The sequence below is a fragment of the Rhinoderma darwinii genome (genome assembly GCF_050947455.1).
Source record: "Rhinoderma darwinii isolate aRhiDar2 chromosome 2 unlocalized genomic scaffold, aRhiDar2.hap1 SUPER_2_unloc_9, whole genome shotgun sequence".
In the NCBI taxonomy this organism is placed as follows: Eukaryota; Metazoa; Chordata; class Amphibia; order Anura; family Rhinodermatidae; genus Rhinoderma; species Rhinoderma darwinii.
Window position 1 is genome coordinate 143,734 of NW_027461733.1, and position 20,983 is coordinate 164,716.

Consider the following 20,983-nt stretch of genomic DNA (forward strand, 5'->3'; position numbering starts at 1 on the left):
CAGGGTCACCAACCCCTTTTTTTTTTATTTTCTAAACAACTTGGACACTCTGGAAAAACAAAATAATTTCTAAAGATTGCATCATCTGTACTCCTGGCTTGACATTTATAACATACAAAACGTTACACTGATGAAATCCTGGAATGAAAATGTCTAAGGCCCTGTTCACACGTATTGTTTTTACAGGCAGAAAAATCTGCCTCAAAATTCCTGATTTTGACCTGTCTGTAATTTCTTGCCGCAATCTTCGTGGCGTGTTACGCTGCGTTTTTCGCCACGGCCATTGAGCGCTGATGGCAAAAAATGCAGTGAAAAACGCTTTCTCTGCCTCCTATTGATTTCAATGTGAGGTGAGAGGCGTAACCGCGGCAAGAAAGAGCATGCTGTTTTTTTCCCATGTGACCGCCGCTACAGCCTGTGATTTGCTGCACCGGTCATATGGGTTGAAACGGCATCACACGAGGCTGGCCTGGAGGAAGAAACACAGACTTCTGGGTAAGTATAAGATTTTTTTTTAAAATCGTGAGTTGAGTTCTTTGCAGCGGAATCTCTGTGATTCCGACGCAAAAAAACGCAACTGCTATTTGTTGCGGGTTTTACCTCCGAATTCCTTTGCGGAAAAACTGCAGTATTTACGCAACGTGTGAACTGACCCTATATGTGCTCAGATATTCTGAACTATGCAAATACTCAAGCAAGATGCTAATCAGAGACAAATGGGTACAGAAGTGGGTAATTTCTCTAAGGGGGGATTCACACGAGCGTGTATTGGGTCCGTGCGGGACGCGTGGTTTTCACGCGCCACGCACAGACCAATAGAAGTCTATGGGGCAGTACAGAGAGTCCGTGCTTTTTGCGCAGCGTTTGTCAGCTGCGCAAAAAGCGCGACATGCTCAATATCTCCGCGTATTTCGCGCATCACGCACCCCATGAAGTCAATGGGTGCGTGAAAACCACGCAGGTCGCACGGAAGCACTTCCGTGCGAACCGACTGAAACAGCGCACCAGCTGTCAAAAGGATGAATGTAAACAGAAAAGCACCACGTGCTTTTCTGTTTCCAAACATCCAAACGGAGTGTCTTTGAGATGAGCGAACCCGTAAAACCGAACCGAACTTCACCGGGTTCGGCCGAACTCGTTTTGGCCGAACCCGGCAAAAAAAATTCCAGTACGCGACGTCAGGAGACAGTCACTGTCCAGGGTGCTGAAAGAGTTAAACTGTTTCAGCACCATGGACAGTGATTTCCGATCCCAATATACATGAACCTGTAAAAAAAAAACGAACTTCTGACTTACCGATAACTCCCGGCTTCTTCCTCCAGTCTGACCTCCCGGGATGACAATTCAGTCCAAGTGACAGCTCCAGCCAATCACAGGCCAAGCACAGGCTGCAGCGGTCACATGGACTGCCGCGCCATCCAGGGAGGTGGGGCCCGATGTCAAGAGAGGCAACGGCCAGAAGGGAAGTTCTCGGTAAGTACGAACTTTTTCTTTTTTTTTAACAGGTTTCTCGATATTGTGTTCGGCATTCACTGTCGAGGGTGCTGAAAGAGTTACTGCCGATCAGTTAGCTCTTTCAGCACCTTGGACAGTGACGGGCGTCGACTAGCCTCATCTCTATGATGGCGGCTGCGCGAAAATCACGCAGCCGCGCATCATACACGGATGACACACGCAGCTGTCAAGTGGTTTTTGCGCGCGCAAAACGCCGCGTTTTTTGCGCGCGCATAAACGCAACGTTCGTCTGAATCTGCCCTAACTGGGATGCCAGAAGATAAATAAACAATGAAATCCATTTAACTGATGTAATTTATTTAGTTAAAATGCATGTGATCTGCTGAAAATGGCCAGCTTAAACGAGTTGTCCAAAATTAGAAAAAAGGGTCTGCCTATTTTCCAGAAACAGCGACACTCTAAGAATTGACACAAATTAATTTATGAATATAAATATAATAAGTACAATATAATAAGTACATATGAGCATACAGCCAGTACACAGATACAGTGTACAATGAATATCTCACTTGTATTTATGCAGCTCTGTAGATGCGGATGGTGACTTTTTCTTATACACTGGCTGAAAAAAGAATACCTTACTAACCCCTGTCTGTGATTCTTAATGCATTGTAGTAATTCAAACAAAACATCACCTGTAAAAAAGAAGAAAGGTATTAGCTTGTGTTACTGTCTTTTTTACAGTCCAAAGTACATGATTAAATATGTGATACAGAAACGTAGCATGAAAGAGGTTTTCCAACATTTATCCTTGTTATTCCCAACTACTCCAATGTTTATGTCCTAGCACATTGACATGTCGTCCATAATGACGTCACCATGGTTAAAATGTCATCAAACAATTTTAGTCTGCTTTAGGGAGTCTTTCGATTGTTGGAAAACCCTGTTGAGCCCAGATGCAAAATCTGGCACTTCCAAATATCACGTAATTGATATAATTCTGTAGAAGTATCTTACGTAGATATAGCACCATTGCTTGGCTGCAACTGCAACCTCTGCACCCACAGCTACATTACTCCTGTTATGTCAACGTCTCTTATAGTTCGACATCAGACCTGCTCAGCCAGATGTAGCCCTCTGACCTCCAATCCTCTTTGTGTCACAACTTTAAATGTTTTAAATCTTAAGGTGGACCACCTATATATGTGTTGTGCCACCATACCAGACATTACTTAATAAATCTTGACATGCTTTGTAATTTCTAAGCCATTTAGACACTTTAGGCCTTATTCACATGAACGTTGAATAAGTCAGTGTGGCGGCCGTCTAAACAAACCTATGTAATTCAATGGGGCCGTTCACACGACCGTTGTTTCAACAGAGCTTGTGAAGGGTCCATGAAAAATAGGACATGTCCAATTTTTTTGTGCTTCACGAATCCCTCCATAGGCTCTAGTCTATGGGGGATGCGTGATAACGCGTCCCACAGGGGTGCAGCACAGATGCACCCCAGTCGTGAAAAATGGCAGTTTTTCACGTTCGAGATATCCTACTCTCGTGTGAATCTAGCGTTATAGTCATAGCTCCGAATATTTCCATGATGGCGGTAGAGAAATTTGAGGCCATGCTCTTATTATACCTTCCTGCCTATGAGAACCGCTTACAAAGTTTTTGAGGTTCACCAAATTAAAGCTATTAAATCACTGGTAGTTATGCAATGCACAGAGAATATACAAGCTAAATATAAGGATCTGCCCTGTTCTGTTAAGGCTTTAAACAGTCTTAGAATTTTGTCATCTACCTTTTCCTGCTATCTCAATGGATTTTAAATGTTTGGACATAAGTAGTCAGAAGCCAGTCATAATGTAATGGCATACCTGACTAATGTCACCCATTTAGTTTATTGGTAGATATACTGCTGTTTTGTGAGTGTATCTTCACAACTCAACATACCTCTGACAGAAGACAATGAGAATGTAGGAAGAAGTAAAACGAGCTATAAATTGAATTATTTTCCGATACGATAAGTATTCCAAATGCTTTTGTGAGTATGTTAATTGGAAAAGGAACATACACAAATATATATTTACCAGGAATATCTTTTTGTATCATGGGAGACATTATGCCTTTTTTAAAACATTGTTTTTATTACATTTCTAAATAAACAACATTAATACAAGCAAATACAAAGTGGCATCTCTTTTGTTACAGAAGATCGTAACTGCATTGCATATACGTAGAAGACAAAAGACAATTGCTACACAAGTGGAGACATAGTAAAACTGGAACTGGTGGCCCACAGATAACAAGAAAGCGGAACAAGGACAGACAGGGCTAGGGGAGGGTATCGGTGGGCAAGTTATCAAAATATGCTCGGTCTAAAGGAGAGTCATGATCCGGTAGGGTGATTAATGGGACTCCTAGGGGTGAGAGATAATTTAGGCCTCTCAAGGAGGGGACATGTAGGCTATTTATGGGTCCTATATCTTCAGGAAGGACTGTAGTAGGGTGACTGAGTGGTTTTGAAGAGAGGGAGGGAGGGAGCTCTCATCCCACCGGCACCCTGAGTGTGATCGCAGAGTGCTGGTGTCTTCTATGGCAGCCGAGGGGCCTAATAAGGGCCCCCAGGTCTGCATGTAGTATATGCCTGTTAGGTCATGCCAGAGGCACGGCCTAGCAGATGCCTGTCCGTTTTACACGGACAGGCATAATACACTGCAATACAGAAGTATTGCAGTGTATTATAAATGTGATCGAAGGATCGCATAGTGAAGTCCCCTAGTGGGACTAGTAAAAAAGTAAAAAAAAGTTTAATAAAAAGTAAAAACAAAAAAGTGAAGAAAAAAATTAAAAACCCACTTATTCCCCTTACAAAATGCTTTATTATTAAAAAACAAAATAAAGTAAAAAAAGTTACACATATTTGGTATCGCCCCGTCCGTAACAACCCCAACTATAAAGTTATTACATCATTTAACCCGCACAGTGAACCTCCCAAAAAATTAAATAAAAAAACAATGCAAAAATTGCTGTTTTCTTTGAATCCTGCCTTAAATTCTATGTACCCCAAAAAGGTGCTATTAAAAATTACTATTTGTCCCGCAAAAAACAAGGCCTTAGACCTTAGACAGCTATGCAAAAATAAAAAAAGTTATAGCTCTTTGAATGAGACGATGTAAAAACTTAAAAAATAGTTTGGTCATTAAGGTCTAAAATAGGCCGGTCAATAAGGAGTTAATCATGTAATATTGCATTCGAGAACAAATCTCTCATAAGAAGAGGACAGGTTGCTTTCAGGAGCTTGCTATCATCTGCTTTGTGGCTACAAATAGGATGCCGGCAAGCTTCTGCTTAGCATAGGAATCCCCTTTAATATTTTTATTGAGAAGGACTTCCCAAAGGGAATTTTTCTCAAATATTAGCCTGTCACAGTACAAATGAGGTAGTATATCTTGGTACTAAAATTTGCTACTGTGGTGCAAGTCCTCCTAGTCCTCCAAGTCCTCCAGGTATACAGAACATCACAAGTGGAAGTACAGCCTCTAAAACAGGTAGGGGAATAGCCAGGTACTGCATGGACTATATGGTTAGGCGCGAGAGGATGTGGAGAAATGAGTCTCTTGTAAGCAAACCACATCAACATGGATAATATGGTAATAATGGAATCTTTTGGATTTCTTGTGCGGTGAGTTTTAGCCTTGCACGCTGTGCAATACTAAAGTTAAGGGCGTGAGGAGAGCAGCATTAAACTATCGATCAGTAAAGGATCATCAGCGACCCATGTGTAGGGTTTCCGTGAAAGATAAGTGTGGTGAAAGAGGGACGACATTGCACTGCAGTGGTGAGGAATAGAGAACTCTCTGCAATTGTAGAATTGAAGGGCGCAATATAAAGTTTATCTGGTGTGACCAACGGAGGGGGTAAAGGAACAGGGGGACAGAAGCCTAAAGAAACATCATGATGTAGAATGACTGTGAACACATTGAAAACATTATACAGGTATTAGCCTACATATCAATATGCAAGTATAAGCAAAAAGATAACAATAAGAATAAATTACTAAAAAAAAAAAAAAAAAGAGGGGGTTGGGGAGGAAAAAACTGAAAATCAATAAAAATTACTCGTAATGTCAATCAGCAACAGCATAAGAGGCGTATGTTGCAAATGAGAAGCAAAAAACTGTATGTGATACTAATCTAGAGTAGCTGATTACATTTAGCTGCACAATGTGGAAAGTCCAGCAAGAAGTCAAGGCACATGCTGGGATGAGGTTGAGCATTTATAGCTGCGTGCTGGGCTGGTCTGCTCTGGGATAGGTACTGGAATGTAAGCTGTGAGGTACTGGGTCTGCTCTGGGATAGGTCATCTGGAGGAGGTGATAGGCTGGATGTGGTGCCTTCCAAACAAAGCTGTGATAAGCATTTTTTCACCCCTTTAAGGTAAAGGACAGTGCGAACCTTGTCATTGGAGATAAATGTAAATTTAAAGGGGAAAATCCATTGGTACATGATGTTCTTCCTCTGCAGAATTTCTAAGTAGGGCTTTAAAGCACGTTTCTTGGCTATGATAAAAGGTGCCAGGTCAGAAATTAGTTGGTACGTGTGACCTTGAAAAGTCAGGGAAGTGGCAGTATGGGCTGCCAACATCAATTCCTACCTGGTGCAGTAGAAATGTAACTTTGTGATGATGTCACGGAGGGTCCCTGAACTTACTTAGCCATCAAGACTTGAAGAACCCTATCCATTTCAAGGCGCTCTGCTGAGATTTTAAGGGAAAGTTCCTGCAATAGCGCCGTAATTGTGGCTTGCAGGTCAACGATGTGCTCGGATAGTTCACTTATACAAACATTGTCCCGGCAGGCTATATTCTCAAAATCCTCTAGCTTGTTCTGGAGTTGCAAGTTGTCATCCCGGTCTTCCAGCAGGTCATACTGGAGTGAGGAGTGGGACACACCATTTCATCCATGCACTGTTTTAGGAGATCTGTTCGGGTGCCCAGCTCCCTAATTTCTTTAATGAGGTCATGAGTAATTTTAGCTGAGGTCTTGTTCAGCTCCATCTCAAGTAGGGCATGGGATTGCTGTAGCAGATTTGTAAAGTCAGAGGCTCTTAATTTCTGCCTGTGTCTAACAGAAGAGCCCTCTAGGAATGAGTGGCTGGGCTCCGAAGAGTCTTGAAGGGTGGACCGTATGGTCTCCTCCAGGCAGTTGAGCTGGCACCATCTTGAATGGGGCCTGTAGACTTTGTTCTAAAGGTATGACAGCGGCCAGACAGTATTGCCAGAAAGACTCCGGCTGGGTTCACACACCCTATTTACGGACGTAATTCGGGCATTTTAGCCTCGAATTACGTCCGAAAATGCGTCTCAAAAGCGTCGACAAACATCTGCCCATTCATTTGAATGGGTTTTACGATGTTCTGTGCCGACGGTCATTTTTTTTACGCTGTCAAAAGGCGGCGCGTAAAAAAGACGCCCGCGTCAAAGAAGTGCCTGTCACTTCTTGAGACGTAATTGGACTTCCATTGACTCCATGGAAAAACAGCTTCAATTTCGTCCGTAATGGGCGCAGCGAAAGACGCCTGCACATGCCATTATGGCTGAAATTACGGTGCTGTTTTCTCCTGAAAACAGTACCGTAATTTCTGCCGTAACGGACGCCGCTTTGCCACTGCTCGCCAGGAGTGTAGGGAGAGGTGAGTTGCCTGATATGTGCCCTGTAGAAAGTATACTAAACTACTGCGGCTCAGAGTGTCGTAACTGTGCCGCTATCCAGCTTGAACGCGCACTTTCCCACAAGGCCATATAAATTTTTGACAGATGCAGATGATGGTAACATAAATTATATGATCAAATAATTTTAAAGCACGAACAATTACTGGTGGGGGGAATTTACATTGGTCAGAGCCGATTGTTTTTAGTAGAATATACATAACGATTATCATTAACATTCATAATAATTTTTTGTATCGTTGAAGATTATCATTAAAACTTTGACCAGCTTGAGCTATGAAGGGTTCTGGTAGGCGGACATGTTTCACACTATGAAGTGTACTTTTAGTCTTGGTAACATAATTACTTTAGATTGTGTATAAAGTGCACATACATAGTGCCTGCACGAGCATAGGGTGACTAATTTGGAGATTTTTTTTGTATTTCTTAACTACTTTCTCTTGCTTAAGTGGAATAAATTAAAATTATTCCATAACAGCTTATTTGATTTCTAGATAAAAATGTGAATCTCACATTAATACATAAAGGAAATTAATTATATATTGTCAAAAGCATATCTCTATTAATATTACGAATATTACGAATGTAAACAGTGAAAAGTTCTGTACCTGAACTAGGAGAACGGGCTTTAAAATCAAACTTTGTAAGAATACACAGCGCTCTTCCATTCATTACAAACTTGCTGTCATCTGTTTTCTTTAGTGAATACTCTTCCTCTGCCCATCGTAACCACTGAATAATATCATCCCTGCTCCACAGAGATGGATGTATTCCTGAAATAAAATTAGAATGGTGAGTTGTCTAGAGTTACAAAAACAGAAGGGCATACAAAGGAGGGTGGGTACAATAAAAATATGTCCACTTTCCTAGTGTAGACCCTTATTCACTATACAAACACTCTCCGGCCATGCTAAATGTCCTACATGCTGTCATCTAGAGCCTAGCTTCTCAACTCCTGGTACATGTACCCCAGAGGGTACACGCCATGTCCTCTTACTGGGGTTTTAATAGCTGCAGCACAGTGTATGATCATAGCCTTGGGAATACTTTGATGTAATTTATTTAATATTTTAAGCTTTGCTTAGTAAGATTGAGAGACCACTAGAGAATGCAGAAATGCATCTGAGATCACACTTATGCTACATGGTTCTCACAGAGCTGCAGCTCTAGAAACAGAGAAGCCAAGTCTGGCACTAAAACCACTCCCAATACTGTAACTGTGTGTCTTTACCTTTCTCTTAGGCCTCATGCACACGACCATAAAAACTGCCGTAATTACGGGCCCATAGACTTTTATTGGCCACGGGTACCTCCCCGTATGCTTAAGGGAAGGTGCCCGTGTCTTTGAAAAAGATAGAACATGTCCTATTTCAGGCCGTAATTACGGCACGGGCAGCCCATAGAAGTCTATGGGGCTCCCGTAATTACGGGTGACTACGTGTGTGCACCCGTAATTATGGGAGTGTTGCTAGGCGACCTCAGTAAATGGTCACTGTCCAGGGTGCTGAAAGAGTTAAACGATCGGCAGTAACTGTTTCAGCACCCTGGACAGTGGCTACCGATCAGAATATAGATAAAGCTGTAAAAATAAAAATAAAAGAGACGTTCATACTTACCCAGAACTCCCTGCTTCTTCCTCCAGTCCGGCCTCGTGGGATGACGTTACAGTCCATGTGACCGCTGCAGCCAATCACAGGCCAATCACTGGCTGCAGCAGTCACATAGACTGCTGCGTCATCCAGGGAGGTCGGACTGGATGTCAGGAGAGGGACACGTCACCAAGACAACGGCCGGGTAAGTATGAATTTCTTTTACTTTTATTACGGAAAGGGCTGTCCCTTCTCTTTATCCTGCACTGATAGAGAGAAGGGCTGCCGATTAGTGCAGTGCAATTTTGCAGCCAAAAACGTGCCCGTAAATACGGGTGGAGTACGGGTGACACCGGACCCGTATTTACGGGCACGGGTCCGTAAATACTGGTGCAATGCGGGTCGAATACGTGTGACCAAGGACCCGTATTTACGCCAGTATTTACGGGTGGACAAAAATATGGTCGTGTGCATGAGGCCTTACTCAGGCTCTCCTGTTAGGCACAGGCTGAGATTAAGAACCTATGGCCCTCCTCCACCCCCTCTCCTCTTCTTAGACTTCTATGGGCAGAAGTTGTAGCCTGATCCCCCAGTGAAGCCGAAAATCGACGGATATTAGCAGTGGATTAAAAGTGAGAGATTGGTTTTAAGAGGCTGGACGAAGAGAAAAGTTGGTGTAGGTGGAGAAAGAGGCATTTTGCTATAAAAGATATCTAAGGCTATGTTCACATCTGCATTGTGACATTCTGTAATGCCAGAAGCAATGTTTCCGTTGCAAAACGGAAACCGCCAGCGGCCGACAGAACCCATTGACTTTAATGGGTTCCGCCGGCTTTCCGTCAGTGTGTCTGTGGTTTTACCAGAGACAATAGCGCAGCATGCTGATCTCCGGTGATCTCAGCCGGATCTACGACGGAGACCCCTAACAAAGCCTCCGACGCAGATGTGAACGAGGCCTTACAAAATGTATCATCACTTGTACTTGATTTATGGAAAATTTGGTGAAACATGATGGACTCTAAGTAATGGAAAACATACTAAATAAGTTTCATCCCACGAGACTGCTGCAGCCTGTAATTAGCTGCAGTGGTGGTCACATGGGTTGAAGCGTCATCCCAGGAGGCCGACCCTCTGACGTCATCCAGGCCGGCCTCCTGTGATGACGTTTCATCCATGTGTCCGCTGCTACAGCCTGTGATTGGCTGCAGCAGCGGTCATATAGGATAAAGCGTCATCCCAGGAGAAAATACGGAGCGATTATGCAAAAACAATTGACATGCTCTGGAATAAAATTCTGCACCACAGGTCCATTTCTGAGCGTTTTTTCCGCTCATTATTTGTTAAATCTCATCCACTTTGCTGCTACTGTATTCTGCTGCGTTTTTTCATTCCTCAATTCTGGACGAGAAAAAAGCAGCAATTCCGCTACGTTCGGACAAGCCCTTAGGCTGAGTTCACATGCAGTGGAAAAATTCACCCTCATATCCTGCCACAAATCCGCAGCTGAAATCACAGTGATTTTGCAGCAAAACTTTCACTTCTTAAATGGATTGTACAGTGGAATTCACCTGATACATTAAATGGACGATATCTGCGGTCATAATCCATAACGTAGGAATGTTGTGGATTTGAAAATCAACAGCATACTTGTTTTTCAGTGTTGATTTTTTTTCCAGTACATGTAAATGAGGTTTTGAACCCCTTCCCGACATCTGCCATATATATATACTGTGGAGGCCGAGAGGGAAAGTATAGAGCGGGCTCACGAGCCCGCAAATAACTTGCGTGTGTCAGCTGTATGAAACAGCCGACACTTCACTGCAACAAGAAGGATCCTGCTTCCCCCCCGTGATGCGATTGCAGGGTGTCAATGGTTGTCATGGCAGCCTGTTGGCCTAATGAAGGTCCCCAGGTCTGCCACCTTTGTGATCCTATTAAACCCTGCCTCAGGCGATATACTGAGATATACAATAGTATGGAAGTTTATCATTCAAGCGATACAACGATCGCTGGTTGAAGTCCCCTAGAGGGACTAATAATAAAAGTTAAATACATTTTTCCATATATTAATTATATTAAAAATATTAACAGTTCAAAGAAAAAAAACTTTTTCCCTTTTCCCCCAAAACATTGTAGAAAAAAATAAAATCCCATCTACACAAATTGTACAGTAAATTGAAGCGGATGCAGAGGCGTAGCTATAGGGGTCACAGCAGTCGCACTTGCGACCGGTCCCCTAAACCAGGGGGGCCCATAGTGCGCTAATGCTAATTCTATATGTGCCGTGACGCCGGAACTTCCTGGTTACTGGCAGGGCTCCTTTAGACGTGTACCATGTGACCATGACGTCACGTGAGGGGCGTTCCAACCAGTGTGGAAGAGCCGGTGTGGAAGAGCACGGAAGACTGCAGGTGAGCTGCAGAGGGGGCCGTAATGTATGTGTGTTTTATTGTGCTGTCTGTGTTTGCGGTGGAGAGAGGAGAGGGTGGGGCTTTAAATTACAGGGCCCCCCTCTCCTCTCCCCACCGCAAACTGCATGATACAAAACATTGCAACCGGGGGGTTGTGACCTACTCACCGAGGTCCCAGTTCCAACTGTATATGCGTCCTCAGATACAGTTAAATTTAATGAGAAAGCAAGGAGTTGACGGCTCCTTGCTCCAGCATTAACTGTGCCGTGAGCCACTTGCGGCTCAGCGCAGACAGGCACGATTTAGTGATGTCATCGTGCCTGTCTGGGCCGAGTCACTCATGGGGCAGCTATGGGGGCATTATAATGTGTGGGGGGCAGCTATGGGGGGCATTATACTGTATTGGGCAGTTATGAGGGGCATTATACTGTATGGCGGCATTATACTGTATGGGGGAAACTATGGGGAGCATAAATAATGTGTGGGGTCTGCAATCGGGGTATTATACTGTGTGGAGCAGCTATGAGGGCATTATACTGTGTTGGGCAGTTATGAGGGAAATTATACTTTATGGGGTCTGCAATGGGGGCATTATACTACGTAGGCAGTTATGGGGGCATTATACTGTATGGAGGCAACTATCGGGGGCATTATATTGTATGGGGGCAACTATGGGAAGCCTTATACTGTGTGGGGGCAGCTATCGGGGCTTTATACTGTGTGTGGGGCAGCTATGGGGGGCATTATACTGTATGAGGGCAGCTATGGGGGTATTATACTGTATGGGGGTAGCTATGGGGGTATTATACTGTATGGGGGCAGCTACAGGGAGCATTATACTGTATGGGGGCAGCTATGGGGAGCATTATACTGTGTGGGCCGGCTATTGGGGGCATTATATTGTGTGGGTATCGATGGGGGCTGTTGGGCAAGGCAGCTGGGCATAAGTGCATGCAGAGGTCTTGGGGTGTTGGGTAGGGTAAGGGGGCCCAAGCTGACTGTAACGTCTATGGCTGCAGACCATTTTCCTGAGAACATCAATGCTCCTGCCCTCGTGAAGAAGTTTCTCTCCGTCTCTGGCCCCAAGAAGAGGGGGCGTAAGAGGGGGGATACTGTAAGATCTATGGCCGCGGACCGTCATCCTGACAACCTCTGACGGCCGCGGCAATGGACGAGCGAGTTCCCGGCAGCAACTCCCTCCTGGGAGACGCCGGCTATTCATTCCCAACTTCTCCTCACTGACAGCTCCAATCCCTACCCTCACCAAAAAGGGCATGAATGCCAAGGTGTGGACTCCAAAAGCAGAGACCGCATTCAAGAGCTTAAAGAAGGCCTTCACGTCAGCATCAATCCTTCATCGTCCTGAAGAGACATAATTGCCACGTCAGTTCTGGTGGCCCACGCTGCCCAAAGACGTCCCAGATTTTGTCTCTTCCTGCACGGCATGTGCAGCAAATAAAGTTGCCCACTCCAGACCAGCTGGTCTGCTCCAGCCACTTCCTGTGCCCGATGCCCCCTGGCAACAAATTGCAATGGACTTTGTCACAGATCTGCCTCTCTCTGCTGGATGTAGTGTGGTCTGGGTGGTGGTGGATCGATTCTCCAAAATGGCTCAATTTGTTCCACTGACTGGTCTGCCTTCTGCTTCCCGACTGGCCGGCCTCTTCTTCCAACACATCTTCCGTCTGCACGGCATGCCTCTGCATATTGTCTCGGATCGAGAGGTTCAGTTCAACTCAAAGTTCTGGAGAGCACTCTGCGGTCTCCTCGGTGTACAGTTGGACTTCTCCTCGGCCTACCATCCCCAGTCCAATGGTCAAGTCGAGAGGGTTAATCAGATTATGGAGAACTATCTACGGCACTTTATCTCCAGGCAGCATGATGACTGGGTGCAGCTACTTCCTTGGGCTGAGTTCTCTTAATAAAAACCATACTAGTGTGTCCACCACCTCCAGCCCATTCTTCATTGTCTATGGCCAACACCCACGAATACCTCTTCCTGTTTCCACTATGTCCCAGGTGCCTGCAGCTGACTCTACTTTCAGGGACCCTCTGCAGATATGGCATCAGACCCGATCTTCTATTCTGCTGGCGGTCGACCGCATGAAGAGAAAGGCAGACACTAGAAGATGAGAACCTCCCCAGTTTCTTCCAGGTACCAAGGTCTGGCTGTCTTCCAAGAATATCCGACTAAAAGGGTGCCATCTTGCAAGTTTGCTCCCAGGTTCCTCGGACCCCTCGAGATTCTGCTGCAAATAAATCCTGTCTCTTACAAGCTTCGTCTGCCTCCCACCCTCAAGATCCCAAACTCCTTCCACATCTCCTTGCTGAAGCCTGTGGTCCTGAACCGCTACTACAGGACTCCTAGTTCCGCAGTGGCTCTTGGCGACTCGTCAGGGACATTCGCGGTGAGGGAGATCTTGGACACCAAGAGAGTAGGAGGAGGAAGAACGTTTTATTTGGTGGATTGGAGAGGATTTGATCCAGAGGAGAGGTCCTGGGAGCCAGAGGAGAACATCAATGCTCCTCCTCCCTGAAGAAGTTTCTCTCCCGCTCTGGCCCCAAGAAGAGGGGGCGTAAGAGGAGGTGTAAGAGGGGGGATACTGTAACATCTATGGCTGCGGACCATCATCCTGACTCACCCTCTGATGTCCGCGGTCATGGACGAGCGAGTAGTCCGGACACTGTCTCCCGAAGGGCGCGCACGCCCGCGCGTTCACGGCCTTAAAGGGCCAGTACGCGCACAGTTGCAGAATACTGCAATTAGCCCAGAATGCTTTGGGACTATAAAAGGGGCTCTGCCCTCTCGACCCTTGCCTGAGCATTGTTGTGTTACCTTAACCCCTTCCTGACATCCGCCGTATATATACTGTGCACGCCTGGTGGGGCTATATGGAGCGGGCTCACGGGCTTAGACCACTCCATAGAGCGAGTGTGTCGGCTGTGTGTTACACTTGCGGGTAACGAGCGGGATCCCGTTCAAGCGTGATCGCACTTGTTTAACCAGTTAAATGCCATGTTCAATAGCGAATGTGGAATTTAAATTACTAAAAAACAGTGGGGTGACCCCCTGTAACGTCCCTACGCCCCCCCCCCGTTGGTTGGCACGGCACGGCTGCCTGGGAGTCTGACGAAGTCGCCCCGGGTCCGCGATCTTTGTACTCTTATAAGGGCTTCATAGGAGACTGTCAGAATCGCTAAATACTGCAATACATTAGTATTGCAGTATATCGTGCAAGTAATCTAACGATCGCTGGTTAAAGTCCCCTAGGGGGACAAGTAAAAAAAGTAAGAAACAGTCAAATAAAGTTTTTTTTAACAAATACAAAAAAAGAAATAAATTAAAAGCTCAAAAAAAAAACCCTTTTCCAATTTTCCCTTGAAGCAAAATGTAAAAAAAATAAAAAGTTAACATAACTGGTATCGACGCGTCTGTAAAAGTCTGAACTATTACAATATATCATTATTTAGTCCGCATGGTGAACCGCGTAAAAAAAATAAAAATGTAAAACCTCATATATGCTGTTTTTTGGTCACTTCTTCTCCCACAAAAAATTACATAAAAAGTGATTAAAAATTCTCACGTACCTAAACTGCAGCTCGCCCCGCAAAAAATAAGCCCTCACACGGGTAAATCGACAGAAAAATAAAAAACGTTATGGCTCTCAGAATGTGGCGAGAAAACTAAAATTTTATTTTTAACAATCAGTTTTTTCCTTGTAAAAGTAGTAAAACATAAAGAAAACTATATATATTTGGTATCACTGTAATTGTATTGACCCGCAGAATAAAGTTAACATGCCATTTTTTCCGTACGGAAAACGCCGTAAAAATAAAACCACCCAAAAGGTTGAGGAACCGCTATATTTTTCCTATTCCACCCCACAAATATTTTTTTTCTCATTTCCCACTACATTATATGGTAAAAAAAATGATGCTGTGAAAATCTACAACTCGTCCTGCAAAAAAGAAGCCCTTATACGGCAATATTGATGAAAAAATAAAACAGTTATGGCTTTTGGAAGGTCGGGAGGAAAAAACAAAAGTGAAAATCCGAAAAATGGCTGCGGAGGGAAGGGGTTAAGTTTGTCCTTGAAAATGGTCTCCTAGTGTTTTCCAGTTCCCAGTGTTACCCGTTCCTGCTGCCTGTACCCTGTGTCCTGTGCTATGGTGCCTTCAAGAGTTGGAGTCTCTATTGTGTCGCACCCCGCAGGGTGTGTGTCTACTGTCGGAACTTCATCTTAGCCTGACTCCACCGCTACTGTCTACATTGCCTCAGGTACCCTTTCTGAACTATAGACATTGCATTATGGGTCCCACACCCTGAGCCTTTAGCTACGCCGCTGGGCGGATACACATCAAATCTGCAGCGTATGAACATACCCTTATGCCTCAACTTCCTTCATCAACCGAGTATACTAGATAACAATAATGTCAGTGATGTTTTTGCCTAGGTTTTTGCTTTATTTTGCATTAACATGTGTTTTTTTGGGGGAAAAATTATAAACAAATTTTCTTGTAATTTTAATCAAAGAACGCCAAAAATACCATAGAAATTTTGATCGGTGGGTGTCCAAACACTAAGACCCCCACGATCGCTAAAATTAAGTGACAGAAGCACTCAGGTGGGTGCTCTGCCGCTTTGTTTTTAATCGGCTTTCCTCGGAAAGCTGAGCGAGTATTGCACAAACTCATAGACTTTCTATTGAGCCTGTACACCACTCCGAGGAAAGCCGAGAAAAGACAATCAGAGACGAATTGGCACAGCACTTACCCGAGTGTTTCTGCCACTTCGTTTTAGCAATCTGTGAGTCATAGTGCTCAGACCCCCACCGATCAAAACTTCTGACAAGTCTAAAAGTTTAGTTACTGTTTAAGGTAGTTTTGGTGTTCTTTGATTAAAATTACAGGAAAATATGTTTAGTATTTTTGCCCAAAAAACACATGCAAAAAAAATAATGAAGCAAAAACCATGACAAATACATCGGCTAATTGAATCGTTTCTGCAGCACAAAATATTATCGTTGTCAGCAGCACAACTTGTAAACATGGAGATGCACTGCCAATATGATGGAAATTCAAGGGGGAGAGCGATCATAGTAACTTTTTGTCAATCATTGTCCATTATTGTGATATGTGTGGCACAAACCAACACTTCCCATTACCACAAGAACATGGTGATGGCCGCATCAAGCTGTGGGGATGCTGTTCATTGGCTGGGACTGGAAAACTGGTCAGGATTGAAGTAAAGATGGATGGCAGTAAATACAGGTAAATTCTTAGGGAAAACCTGTTTGTCTGCCAGAGATTTGAGATTGGGACGAGGTTCACCTTCCAGTAGGACAAGGACCATAAACATACTGATAAAGTACACTGGAGTGGTTTAAGGGTAAACATTTAAATGTCTTAGGCCCCATTCAAACGACAGTGTTTCCCGGCCGTGTGTCGGCCGTTGAAAAAACGTCTGTCACACTCCTACAGTAGGAACATTAGAAGAGGCGACTCCGGGATGCTGGCCTTCAGGGCAGAGTGGCAAAGAAAAAGCCATATCTGAGACTGGCTAATAAAAGGAAAAGATTAATATTGGCAAAAGCACACAGACATTGGACAGAGGAAGATTGAAAAAAAGTGTTATGGACAGACGAATCGAAGTTTGAGGTGTTTGGATCACACAGAAGAACATTTGTGAGACGCAGAACAACTGAAAAGATGCTGGAAGAGTGCCTGACGCCATCTGTCAAGCATGGTGGAGGTAATGTGATGGTCTGGGGTTGCTTTGGTGCTGGTAAAGTGGGAGATTTGTACAAAGTAAAAGGGATTTTGAATAAGGAAGGCTATCACTCCATTTTGCAACGCCATGCCATACCCTGTGGACAGCGCTTCATTGTAGCTAATTTCATCCTACAACAGGACAATGACACAAAGCACACCTCCAAATGATGCAAGAACTATTTAGGGAAGAAGCAGGCAGCTGGTATTCTATCTGTAATGCAGTGGCCAGCGCAGTCACCAGATCTCAACCCCATAGAGCTGTTGTGGGAGCATCTTGACCGTATGGTACGCAAGAAGTGCCCATCAAGGCAATCCAACTTGTGGGAGGGGCTTCTGGAAGCATGGGGTGAGATTTCTCCCGATTACCTCAGCAAATGAACAGCTAGAATGGCAAAGGTCTGCAATGCTGTAATTGCTGCAAATGGAGCATTCTTTGACGAAAGCAAAGTTTGAAGGAGAAAATTATTATTTCAAATAAAAATCATTATTTCTAACTTTGTCAATGTCTTGACTATATTTTCTAGTCATTTTGCAACTCATTTGATAAATATAAGTGTGAGTTTTCATGGAAAACACAAAATTGTCTGGGTGACCCCAAACTTTTGAACGGTAGTGTATACCAGATATGTATACAGAAATATCTTCATTTGATTACGACAGTGATACATTTCGCGTCCTAGTGTTAGGGGAAGAGGCAGACCCCAATACCCCAACACAAATTTTCTCAAAGAGTACGATCTAAAGGGGAAATTTGTGTGTTAAAGAGAGGACTCTCATTTGTCCCTACCCCGACTTTTGACTTGTTTTCATGGGTCAAAGACCTACAACTGTTTAGGCGGAAGCTAAAATTAAAAAAAAATAAATAAATTAATGACAGACGTAGGTGTCAGGAGTTGGGTTTAGAGGAGGCATATATGCCCCTTCTTAGGACTATGGGGGATTTACTCAAGTAAGGTGGTAGCCAACAGGAGAAGGTCCATTTACGGACTTGGCCTTGCCCTCAAATAAGAATCCACCTATGAGTGAAAATAGATTTACTGCCTGATTAGAACGATTAAAATACATTTTATTGATAGATACTAAAATAAGCTCTTGAAGCCCAATTACATATAACAACAGGCTCAGACAGGTGGTCAGCAGCAGAGAAGGTCTATTAGTAGTGGTAATATTATTCCACCATTAGTTTTCTTATCAATATTACCACTACTAATAGACCTTCTCTGCTGCTGACCACCTGTCTGAGCCTGTTGTTATATGTAATTGGGCTTCAAGAGCTTATTTTAGTATCTATCAATAAAATGTATTTTTAGGGTATGTGCACACGATGAGAGGCTTTTACGTCTGAAAAGACAGACTGTTTTCAGGAGAAAACAGCTGCGTCGTTTCAGACGTAAATGCTGCTCCTCGTATTATGCGAGGCGTCTTTGACGCCTGTAATCTTGAGCTGCTCTTCATTGACTTCAATGAAGAACGGCTCAAATTACGTTGCAAAGAAGTGTCCTGCACTTCTTTGCCGAGGCAGTCAATTTACGCGTCGTCGCTTGACAGCAGTCAAACGACGACGCGTAAATGACAGGACGTCTGCACAGTACGTCGGCAAACCCATTCAAATGAATGGGCAGATGTTTGCCGACGTATTGTAGCCCTATTTTCAGACGTAAAACAAGGCATCTATCCATTAAATGTGGTTCAACAACAGAAAGGGAAGGCCGTATGGTGGACAAAGAGTCACTCTTGGGTAGAAAGTGTAGAACGGACAACTTGCAATGAATCCCATTTGTCTCCATCTACCGCCCTCTTAGTAATGGGATTGGGGACAACCTGAGACAAAACAGGTCAATATTGGAAAGGGGTTGCTTAGGAATACCTGAATTTAAATCGCCTCCTCTGTTACCATACAGACGGAGTCCTAATTTAAGAGATCGGCTTGTCTGATCAGACGTTGTAACAAATAAATGTCCCCAACAGACGTATTTGAGCATGGCCGGCCTTAGCTATGTGCGACACGTGCGGTCGCACAGGGCGCCGGCCGCCATGCTGCAAGGGGGGCGCCAGTGGGTACGAGCAGAAGAGAGGAGAAATGTTCCTCCCTCTGCACTGCTGCGTGAAGTGAGCGCTGATTGGAGGAGCAGCAGGTGCCTCTGTCTGCTCCACCAATCGGCACAGCCTGTACTGCAGTGTCACACACACTCAGAGCCTCAAGCAGCTCCTTCCTGCTGTGCTGCTGCCCCAGTGAAGACTCCTCCACGGAGCTCCAGAGTCAGGTAAGTGCAGCAGCTTTAGATTAATCTATGTCTATTTATGTGCAGTGTGAGGGAGGGGGAGAGAGGGGGCTTTATTTGATGTGTAACAGGATGTTTTGTTTTTTTTAAAAGATCGATTTTGTGGGGGAGGGGAGGCTAGGTTAGAGGTACTTTGTGTGTGTGTGTGTGTTTTTTTACAGATCGATTTTGTGGGGGAGGGGAGGCTAGGTTAGAGGTACTTTGAGTGTGTATTTTTTACAGATCGATTTTGTGGGGGAGGGGACATTGCCCTAAATGCTATAGGAGTGGGGGGATTCTTTATACATGTATTTTGTGGGGAGGGGGACTTCTGTATAGTTTATTTTGTGGTGTAGGAGCTTATTATGAATCATGGGGGAGGGGAACTTAGCGTTATGTATGGGGAGAAAGGATTCTTTAGGGTACGGCCACACGGAGCGGCCCTCACACTGTCGCAACGCGGTCAACAACCGCGCTTGGCACTATGTAGGAGCGGCTGTCCAATACCTCGTTAAGGGGTATTCCGGTTACACGCGCACTGCCGCTCCATTCATTCTCTATGGGAGCGCCGGAGATAGCCGAGTGCAGTGTTCTGCTTTTTCCGCCGCTCCCATAGAGAATGAATAGGGGGTAAGTTGTTGTAATTTGCAAAATCGTGCGGCCATAAAGGGTGTATTAATTCATGGCCGCACGTTAACGCTGGTAAACCGTCCCTTTATCTGCAAAATCGTGCGGCCATGAATTAATACACCCTTTATGGCCGCACGATTTTGCAAATTACAACAACTTACCCCCTATTCATTCTCTATGGGAGCGGCAGAAAAAGCAGAACACTGCACTCGGCTATCTCCGGCGCTCCCATAGAGAATGAATGGAGCGGCAGTGCGCGTGTAACCGGAATACGTGCGGCCACTAACAGGCTGTTTGACAGCCGCACTGAACATGGTGGCGGCGTGGTTGTTAGCTGCGTTGCGACCGTGTCAGGGCTGCTCCGTGTGGCCTTACCCTTAGGCTGGATTCACACGAGCGCGTGCCTTTTGCGCACGCAAAAAACACGGCGTTTTGCCTGCGCAAAATGCATTTGACAGCTCCGTGCGGCAGCAGCATATGATGCGCGGCTGTGTGCTTTTCGCGCAGCCGCCATCATTATGACACTCCATTTGGATGTTTGTAAACAAAAAAGCAGGTGGTGCTTTTCTGTTTTCATTCATCCTTTTGACAGTTGTTGCGCGAATCACGCTGTTCGCATGGAAGTGCTTCCGTGTGCCATGCGTGGTTTTCACGCACCCATTGACTTCAATGGGTGCGTGATGCGCAAAAAACGCTCAAAGAACGGACATGTCATGACTTTTATGCAGCGGACTCACGCAGCATAAAAATCACGCACATGTCTGCACGGCCCCATAGACTAATATAGGTCCGTGCCACGCGTGTGAAAATCACGCGCGTTGCACGGACGTATATCCCGTTCGTCTGAATAAGCCCTTAGAGATAATATTTGTGGGGAGAGCAACTTGATTATAAGGGTAGGAACACACAGGGTGGATACGTAAAACGACACAGTGTATACGTCCTGAGAACCGCAGGGAATTTCACCTGAAAAACAGCACCAAATTTTGGTGCAGTTTTTTTGGCAGAAAGACTTCAGAAATAAATTTAAAAAAAACTTCTTTCACTTATTATTATGGGGCACGAGGTGTGATGATTTTAACCTCCATGTGCCTCACATTAATAGTAATTAACCCCATCATGTACCTCACACATT